Genomic DNA, 10,837 nt, shown 5'->3' with positions numbered 1-10,837 from the left:
CCTTCAAAATTAGCCAAACTCCTTCTCAAAATCATCTAGTCCAAGCCGCCATGATCTCTTCCTCCACACAGGTCTCCCCATTGCCCACCTACCCCCTATACAGTCTGTTCTTCAACCATAACAATGGAGGTCTTTAGAAGTGATGAATTCTCTTCTCAAAACTCTCCAATGGCTTCCTTTATTGCTGAGATTAATATCCAATGTTCATAGCATGGTCTGTAAGCCCCTACATGATCTGGCCACCCACCTCCTTACTGTCTCCATCCCTGCTTTCACACCAGGGCCTTAGTATGAGCAGCTCCCTTTGCCCGAAAGCTCTTTCTCCAGATCTCCGCAGGAATTGCTCCCTCACTTCAAAAGCTCTCTACTTATAAGTCACCTTCTCAGAAAGGCATCCCCTGACTACTCCATCTGGAAAGATGAAAGAGCACACTGTATCCACTTACCTGGCTTCATCTTTCTTTTTGGCACTTAACTGCTGTATGATGCCTCTCTATTTGTATAGAGATGTTGTCTGTTGATGCACTGCCATACCCATAGAACCTGGGAGAGTTCTAGCAAAAGAGGGCAAAGGTACACATTTAATGATGTACTTTTTTGGGCTACCACATGGCCATCTCCAGATCACATAAAATTACAAACTCCTAGGAAACTGATTATGTCTAACATCTTACTAAGATCGAGGTTCTGGAGAAACAAGAGAAGGAGAGAGAAGACTGATCAGGAGGAGGGAGAAGAAGGGTAGGGTTTATGGTAGACAGGTCAGGGTCTGGGGGAGGAAGACAGCCCTGAGGTTCTGTGACAGGCACTGTGGTGGAACAGAATGTGCTGAGAGGAAGGGGAGCAGAAATAAAAGGAATAAAAAGAATGTGAGGGTGCCCAAGACAAACCTTGCCTCAGTCATAATCTTGCCTACGCTCAACTCTAAAGGAAGATTTTTCAACCAGCATAAGGGGAAGGAGATTAAGGTCTTCAGAGTACATATTTCTCTTGCCAAAAGATTGGTCATGTGTTTTTTATAATCATAAAAACAAAAAAATCCACAGCAAACTTAAATGTGAAACAATAGGGGATGGTTAGGAAATTATGGTATAGCAACTCAATGGAATATGATGCATAATCATAGTTTTGAAAACTATGTAGCAACATGAAAAAAATGTCTGTGGTATAATTTTAAATGAAGGAAGCAGAATTTTAAAATGTGTCTATGTTCTGATTGAAACTATTTAAAAATTACGTTCATCTCTGAACAAATGAAAAAATCAGTGATTCCCTAGGGTTGTGAAAACCAGTGTGATTTACTCATCTCGCCCCATTTCTGGAGTTCTAAAATGCTATTACAACAGTTTTTAAGCTATGGGAACGTCCATCAATACACTTGAAGAATCTCCCTAGGCTGGTCCTCCCAGGAACACTCGCCAGACATCAAACATGTCATGCTGGTAACAGGAAATTCATGACAAAGAACAATGTTTGAGTATCCTGATAATCAATTCACTCAGGGTTAATTAACCAGCGACTCTGTGTAAGGGACTTTATGTTAGGTTCTGTGAGGGAAATCAAAACTGAGCAAAAGGCAATTCCTGCTGTGATGGAGCTGACGATCCAGGAGAAGGAATTTATGACAAACCCCAAAAGAACCACAATATAAGACTTTTTTTAGTCCCAAGAAAAATATTAACAAAGCACTAAGGAATTAATTAATTTTGCATTGTTTTTGGTTTGAGAGATCTGGAGATGAGTGTTTCCACAAGTGAGGGGTTAGGGGACAAGAACAGGTGTTCCTGGGAAGATGAGAGTCTGAACATGGCAGAGAGGCACTCAACACAAATAAGAGTTAATTATGGGTCTGGCTTGAATATGGCGTATACTCACCGGGATGGTGGCTGGCGTTAGCCTAGAGGTCTTAAAACAAATGCTTGTAAAGGCTCTTGAGCAGGGAAATGAGAAGTTCAGAGCCATAAAGTAGAAAAATTCATTTAGTAGCCAGAATGGAAAGAGTCTGAGCTCAGGGACCAAACAAAATGGTTCCAAACTCCAACTCCTCCATTTACTGGTTTTGTCACATTATCTGGTTTGTCAGTTAACCTCTGGGCCTCGCTTTCCTTATCTATAAAAAGGGTAACTCCAGCTCCTAGGTAGGCTTGTTAGGAAGGATGACATGGTAGATTAAAAGAGTAGGTTCAGTAAAGACTCAATAAATCATTCTGTTCCCCTTAATTCTCAGTTCAGAGAAGGAACTGGTGGAGAAGAGAGACAGGGCAGAAGAGTAAAGATCACAGGACACGGTTCACGTGGGACCTAGAAGAATGGGCAGTGACATGTTCATGGTGGCCAAGGGAAAAGGCAAAGTCAGCAACTGTCATGAAGGTTCAAGCTGGGAGCTCAGGGGATGATTTTGGCCCCCACTGAAATAGGTATGTCACAAGGAGAAATGGTATGAGGATTAGATCATGTTTGAACAATTTGACAATTAAGGAACAGCAGCAGCCCATCTAGGAAAAAATGGCCAAGGTGAAGCTAGAAGTCAGGATTCATGGCCCGGGAGAGAGGCATGGGCTGGAGACACATGGCATACGCTGTAAAATTTTTAGTAGTTGACTGTTCCTATTACCAAGGTCTGTAATGCTCCTATCTACCTTTCTCCACAGCTCATCTTTATATATCCCAAATATGTAGAGAAATTGTTGGATCAAAATACCCTAGTTGGCATATAGTCTAACTTTAGCATCCTGTATTTTTCTCCATGATGTGTTATCTCTTTTTAACAGCTTATAGAGATATATAATTCACATATCATACAATTCACCCACTTAAAGTTTACAATTCAATGGCCTTAGAATATTCACAGGTTTGTACAACCATCACCACAATCAATTTTAGAACATTTTCATCATCTCAAGAAGAAAACAGGGCTTCCCTGGTGGCACAGTGGTTAAGAATCCACCTGCCAATGCAGGGGACATGGGTTCGAGCCCTGGTCTGGGAAGATCCCACGTGCCGCAGAGCAACTAAGCCCATGCACCACAACTACTGAGCCTGCACTCTAGAGCCTGTGAGCCATAACTACTGAGCCCGTGAGCCACAACTACTGGCCCACGCACCACAACTACTGAAGCCCACGCGCCTAGAGCCCGTGCTCCGCAACAAGAGAAGCCACCGCAATGAGAAGCCCACGCACCTCAACGAAGAGTAGCCCCCGTTCGCTGCAACTAGAGAAAGCCCGTGCACAGCAACGAAGACCCAACGCAGCCAAAAATAAATAAACAAAATAAATAAATGGATAAAAAAGAAAAAGAAGAAAACACACTTCCCTCAGTAGTCACCTCCGAGTCCCCAGCCCCACCCTCAGCCCTGGGCAACCACTAATCTACCTTCTGTCTCCATAGATTTGGCAATTCTGGACCTTTCATATAAATGAGTCATACAATATGGAGTCCTTTGTGTCTGGTTTCTGTTTCTCAGCACAATGTTTTCAAGATTCATGCATGTTGTAGTACATAGCATTACTTCATTTCTTTTTATGACCAAATAATTTTCCAACATATAGATATACCACATTTTGTTTATCTACTCATCAGTTGATGGACTTTGGGTTATTTCCATGTTTTGGCTATTATGAATAACCCTGCTCTGAACATTTATGTAAGTTTTTGTGTGGACATATGTTTTCATTTCTCTTGGGTGTATACCAAGGAGTGGAATTAGTAGATCACAAGGTTTATGTTTAATTTTTTGAGGAATTGCCAGACTGTTTTTCAAAGTGACTGTGCCATCTGACAATCCCACCAGCAATGTATGAGGGCTCCCAGTTCTCCACATCCTCATCAACACTTGCTATTGTCTGTCTTTTTTATTATAGTCATCGTAGTAGGTGTGAAGTGGTAATCTCACTGTGGTTTTGGTTTGCATTTCCCTGATAGCTAGTGATGTTGAACATCTTTTCATGTGCTTATTGGCCACTTGTATATCTTCTTTGTAGAACTGTCTATTCAGATCCTTTGCCCATTTTTAAATTGGTTATTTGTCTTTTTATGATGATATGTTTTTAAAACACGAAATTTTGTCTTCTGTGCTTTCATTGTGTAAAACAGAGGTAGCGCATAGGCATAAATTGTCCATCAACAATTAGAAAAGCAGAATTACTTCTCTTCCTGCATTGAAACACCTATGTTCAACTTGATGTGTCTGTTGCTTATGGGAACTGGTGGCTTTTGTCCTTGTCAGTAAATATTAACACATCAAAACAACGGTTGTTAAGCCTGGCAGGGTGACAAACTACAGTTGTATTTCATTCTTTGTTCTCAAGGTTAAAAGTTGCTGCTGCCCTTTTGGCATTGCTCTTTCACAAACTCTGAAGACAAATTCAAGGCCAAACCAAGGACAATGACCACATCAGCAAATTCATTCATCAGTGTAATATATATACATCTATTTTAAAGTATGGACTTGTTTTGTTGGCTTTGTCCATTCCTGGTAATGTATAGACCCCCATCTCTGAAGACTTGTTCGAAGTTTTTCTGGGGGTCCATCAGAAGTCTATTTTAAACATGTGCTAAAAAAATGTCTGGTTATGATTCCCACAACTCCCAACCTGCCAGCTCCCTTAGGGTCCCAGTACTACTTGCCCTGGGTGCTGCCTTCTTGATGGGCATACTTACTGTTATGGGCTGAATTGTGTCCCCCAAATCTCCAGTACCCTAGAATGTGACTTTAATAGGAGATGAAGTATTTACAGAGGTAGTCAAAGTAAAGTGAGGTCTTCAGGGTGGGCCCTACTCCAATATGATAGGCATCTTTATAAAAAGGGGAAATTTGGACACGAAGACAGCCATCTACAAGCCGAAGAGAGAGACTTGGAACAATTTTCCCTCACAGCCCTCCGAAGGAACCAATCCTGCTGACATCTTGATTTTGGACTTCTAGCCTCCAGAACTGTGAGAGAATAAATTTCTATCGTTTAAGCCACCCAGTTTATGGTACTTTGTTACAGCAGGCCTAGCAAACTAATATACCTGGCCACGCACTGGACCCCCCCTGAGTGCCAGAGCTGTGGCTGTCTTGAGGGGTGAGGCCCCTCTCTCTGACACAGAACGCCAAAGCTGCACTGCCTTGCAACCCAACACCTGCACTACAGCTTTTAGTTATAGCGGCTCTTTGAGTTTTTGTTCACAGTTATTTTTTGTTCTCTTCCAAGGACTCTGACACAAGCCCATGGGGCACTGGGCCAGAAACCCTCCCCTCCTCTACCACCACAAAGGACAATCCAGACTTCATTACTGGGTCAGGCTTCTCCTGCCTGGCTCCCTCTTCCCTTAGAATGAATAAACCCCTCTCCCTTCCCTTATCGAATAGTTAATCAATTCTCCAGTCATATTGATCCTATTTCTTAAATGGCTTTTGAATCTGGCACCATCCCAGCCCAAGCCACTATCACCTCTTGCCTGGACAACCACACTAGTACCCTCACTGGGCTTTCTGCCTCCAGACCTGCATCCCCTCACCCTCCCACAACATTCTGTTGCAAGGACCTATTTGGTGTCTCTCCTACTGGTAAGATCTGGGAGGAGAGGGACTGTGTTGGGTTTTGATCATGTATCCCTAGTACCTGGCACATAACAGATGCTCGGTAAGTAGCTGATAAAGGCAGGAAGGAAAGAAAGGGGGGAAGGGGAGGAGAGGTGTGGGTTTATATTCCCTTACAGAAACCAAAGGCTCTGTTTTTTCATTGCTCTCAGTTGAACATATCCTTGCACTGAGAAAGGCAATCAAGTCAATACAAATAGAGATATTTAAATAATGCCAAATGGTGTGTGATTTTCAAACTAAATGATACAGCTTTCTATATACAGGATGCATCCAGATCCGAGCCAGTCTCCAGAAGAGAGGCAATCTGAGCCGTGTGCCTAACTGTTGTCCTCCCTGGATTATCCAATATGTCAGAATCACATCACACATCTGTCACCTCTCTGCACTGGCCTGAAGTACAAAAGTCCTCTTTAGATTTTTGTTCCTCCCATTAAGACACTAAAGCTGCTATACCTAACTTTGAACAAGTGGTCTATGCCTTCTATTTCTCTATCCTGGGAATGGGTACAAGCAAACCTTATCCCTCCTTTTTTTTAAATCATGGTAAAATACACATAGCAAAATTTACTGTGTTAACAATTTTCAAGTACACAGTTCAGTAGTGTTCAGTATATTCACACTGTTGTGCAACCAATCTCCAGAATCCTCTATTTTTTAAACAAACATTAAATAACAAGAACTATGTAAAGGAATTTAAGAGTTCCTAAATATACCTCTTAAAATATCTGCTAAATGTTAAGTAAAGATTAAGCATCCATTTACAGCCTTCCTTTTAAAGATACTACAGTTTTTTTGCTTCAGGATTTAAAAAAAAAAAAAAAAGCATATTTCCTGGAAAGGGTAAAAATGAATCTTGAGTTAAAGGGTTAACCTGCCTGTCTTAAGAATGTCCCTCCCAAAAGGGCATATCAAGCAATTATGTGTAATTTTTTTCTTCCCTGATTTTTCTGAGTGCTTCTGAGGCACATGAAAAAAAAAAAATTGTGCTTCTCTGCCAGAACTACCTCCATCCAATGGGAAGAGATCACTGTTTTGTTTTGTTTTGTTTTGTTTTTTAATGTTTTGAATGGTTTGAAGATTAGCATGGGTATTTAGCAAAAAGTACAATTTCAAATTACACGCTGCTTCGTGGTGCCAAAACACTGTGCACCATCATCTTTGATGACATCCACCAACACAGCACTAGAATGGTGGTTGTTAGTCATCTGGCTTCACAAAGCTGGAAGATGAAATTGTAAACAATGTGAGCTTAGACAGGCCTTGTTAGAAAAGAAGAGTGTCTTAAAAGATGGTTTCAATTTTTTTAATCTAGCAATATCTTTTAATCACCAATATGTGTATGTAAATCAATTGCTCACAAGGAGGAACAATTTATCCATGGGCATCCTAAAAAAGATGATAATCACATTTACAAGTATATATGCCAGTAACATTCTGGTCTTCACTGGCTAAGGTTTTTGTTTATATACAAGTTTAACCACCGTAACCACATATATGTGTGGGCATTAAAATTACTTTAACGTTAGTATAATGCTTAGAAAGGGACCCAAAGTGGCCCCTCCCCGGCACTGGTCACAGATCACACTATTAATCCCAGCTTGTATCTCATCCACCAAAAGTATAGAGGTGTAGACAGAGACTGCAAATGACTAAGTCCAACCCTAGTCATTATTAGGAGAAAACAAAAACCAAATACTCCAAAGCACATGGCTCCAGGTCAAGCATGAAGACAGGACACTGGTAAAACAAGAGTTAAAATGTTTTATTAAAGACAATTCAAGAGCTAGAGCTAAAGTCTATTTTGCTCAATAAATGAATACCTAAAACCCTTTCCTTTCAATACTCAAAAGAGTTTAACAGTTTACATCTTTAATCTCATAGTCTCTCCACAAAGTCCTCTAACAGTCAACCACAAACTAGCCTGAAGAAAGTTTCCCTAGATACCACCAAAAACACAGGTTTGTAACAGATGTCTCCAGCAACTTTTAGAACAGATCCCATGTTAAGAGGTTGATATATCCATATGTATTTGTTAATCAGTCCAGGTCTGTACATGGAGCCTGAAGCTGGGAAGTAAGAGTTAGCAGAGAAATCATTGATGTAAAAATAATGCATGGAAAAGTATCAGAAAGAACAGTATTTATAAATTCAAAGACAAATGCAATAATATACACAATTGGGAACTCCCCACCTGGAAGCCATCCAGAGCAGTGCTTATATTTAGGCACTAATAAACACGAGCTTTTAGCTCACACTGACCACCCTTCTAATTAATGAACACAGTGTCAGTCTCTCAGTTTCTCCATCTATAAAATGGGAATTAAAGCTGTGTGTTAATGAATGGAGGTTAAAATTCTCCCGATGAATGGTATTACAGAAAACACAAATATTACCACCACAAAATGTAGAGAAACGTGTAGCTTTGTACCTAAAAGAAGGTTTAAAGTCACGTTTAAAAAGCACATGGTTAGAGAGACATGTACTTGGAACCAGACTGCTATGCAGGGGATAAGGAGAGAGGTTCAGGGTGAAATGACTCACGAATGTGGGAATGCAGAGGCTCTCGGCAGCATGAAGTCACAAGGGACCGTCCCTGAGGTCTCTCCTCTCCTCCACAAACAATGCTGTTTGTTGACTTCAAAAGAAGATGGGTGAGGAGTTTGGAAATTATTATTTTTTATTTTTGGGTTCTTCGCATCATTTACTGAATGCGCAAGCTGGTATATTGTTCAAAAAATTATTAAAGGAAAACATTCTGGTGTGTACTGAGAAATATTGATTCTCTAGTATTTAAAGGATGACAAATAGAAGGAACACTTTAAGTCTGGGGGGTTACAACTAACATCTTGACATGAGCAGAGAGCAAGTTTGGTCTGACACGAAGCTTTTTAAAAGCTTAGAGGGAAGAAACACAAGGGGATCCAGATGTCTCAAATAGAGTAAAAGCATCCCTCCAAAACCAGCTAAAGGCAAGTAGTATCTGGGGCAAAGAAGTAAGCTAGCAAAATAACTGAAATGTGGTGATCTTGAACTTTTCCAAAACGGAGGGTTTCTAAGAGTCTGCATGCAAACCAAATCCTGAGTTAAGATTTCTCAGGAAGCAAACAATCCATATCTGAAACTTACACAAAACTGAGCTCATCTGTGGTACAAAGAATTATCTTCTAAAATATTTAATCTGCATGTTTTAATTTGTATTAATTACATTTTCTTAAACATGTTTTGTGGAGTGCAGCACACTAATAATAACCGCTTGCTGCCCTTTGAACTCTGAATGCTTTACTGCAATCCCTTTCCTTAAATAGAAGCATGGAATATTAGAGTAGAAGATTCCTTAGTGATCAGTTAGAATTGCAATTCTCAACCCTGGCTAAACTTTAGAAGCATTTCTGGAGCTTTTAAAAAATATAGAGGCCCAGGCCCCCACCCCAAACCAAGTAAGTCAAAATGGACAGGACAGGGAAGGTATTAGTATTTTTTTTTATAAACTCCACAGGTGGTTCTATTGGGCTGCCTGGATTAGAACCATTGATACAGCCTATAGATTTACATTGCCTGACACCATAGTCACTGGTACATGTGGCTATTGAGCACTTGAAATGTGACTAGTCCGAATTGAAATGTGGGGTAATTATAAACACATACCAGACTTCAAAGATTTAGTACGCCCCCGCTCCAAATCACAAAGTATCTCATCAACATTTTTATATTGATTATATGTTGAAATGATAATATTTCAGATATATTGGGTTAAATAAAATTATTAAAATTAACATCACCTGTTTGATTTTTTTAAACTATTTTTAATGTGGCTACTGGAACATTTAAAATTACATATGCGGCTTGCATTTGTGATTCCCACTGTTGGAGAGTGATGGTCAAGACCAACACTCCTTTATCACAAATGAAGAAACTGAGGCAGGGAAGCATAATGAGTTCAAGGCAGCACTTAGGGGATACCCTCTTCTGGCCTCTCAGGCTTTTCCAGTTGCCTTAAACCACACTGTTGCAGAGCTAGGAATGGCAGAGCCTGGCATGCCACCAATCGGATTTCAAACCTTTCTTTCTTTTGTCTTGCTAATTGCTTCTTCTAAGGTTTGATATTGAAATCTATTTTGCTTATGGAAAAATATCCCCTCTCTGCTGTGCACACACTTGCGATTTGTTATTGCAGGGTTACTCATGAAAGCACAGTAACTAGAATGGATGTTAAAAAATAAATCTAGAAAAACATTAGCATAAGGAAAATGCAGAGAATAAGTGAAGAGGACTATTAAGGTTTTTAAGATGTAGATGGTCAAGTTCTAGCCTGTGAATGTTTTATCCTGCTGCAGTTTAATAAATCACCATGGAGACCCTCAACATTCTGAGGGTCATCTTCAGCACAGCATCAGTCCCTGCTCAAAATTTAGAAGTCTGAGCCTATATTTCTTTCCTTCCAGAAGGCAATGTTTTTCTGGACAATGCTGTCATTGCAGTGAGGCAAATCAGCTCTTCATAATGGCACACCTCGTCATACCTAGGTACCCTGCTAGAAGTGGTCTTTATCCTCAAAGCCTTCTACCTCTGGTGCATGGATTAGTACCTGGTCATTCAGAAGCCAAACAGCATTATAGTTGACTTAGAGAAGAAAATCTTGTTTTGACAAAGTAAAATGGTCCCACCAGATCTGGCAAACGGAGATAAAATGTATTTCTTCTAATAATCAGCTAATTCAAACAAAAACAAAGATGTTTTTTGTTTCGTGTGGTTTTCCCCCCTTGGGAAGCCAGCAGAGAGAGAACTGCATAAAACTGGCTGAAATGTGTTATATTTGAGAAATCATGCAACACAGGGGCTCCTCAGTGTAATCAAAGAATAAAAGAAACCTAAATTCTGATATTAAAGTGTTCATGCAAAGAGCTGGAAAGGAAAACTGTGGGTCAGGCCAAACAACACATACAGTAGATGCATTCAAGATTTCTGCTGAGATATTCTTGTGCTCCATCCTAAATACAGCAAAACCTAAACATCATCTTAAATCAAATGTTTGGTGCTCTGGAGCCCCCTATGTTGCATGCATGAATTCTATTAGTTATGATTAGTCAAGTTTTGCCAGTCAAACCTCGAACAGCATACTTCCAGATTCAACTCACTCCTTATTCACCTCTAAACACTCTCATATACACCAGCCTGGAAAGATAATATATTACAGACGGATCCTAGGCAAAAGCGCATCTGCCAGAGTGAAAACAGCACTTGTTACTCT

This window comes from Eubalaena glacialis, chromosome 8 (assembly GCF_028564815.1).
Source record: "Eubalaena glacialis isolate mEubGla1 chromosome 8, mEubGla1.1.hap2.+ XY, whole genome shotgun sequence".
NCBI classification, from domain to species: Eukaryota; Metazoa; Chordata; class Mammalia; order Artiodactyla; family Balaenidae; genus Eubalaena; species Eubalaena glacialis.
The sequence above is the reverse complement of the archived record's forward strand: the minus strand, read 5'-3'. Positions refer to the sequence as shown.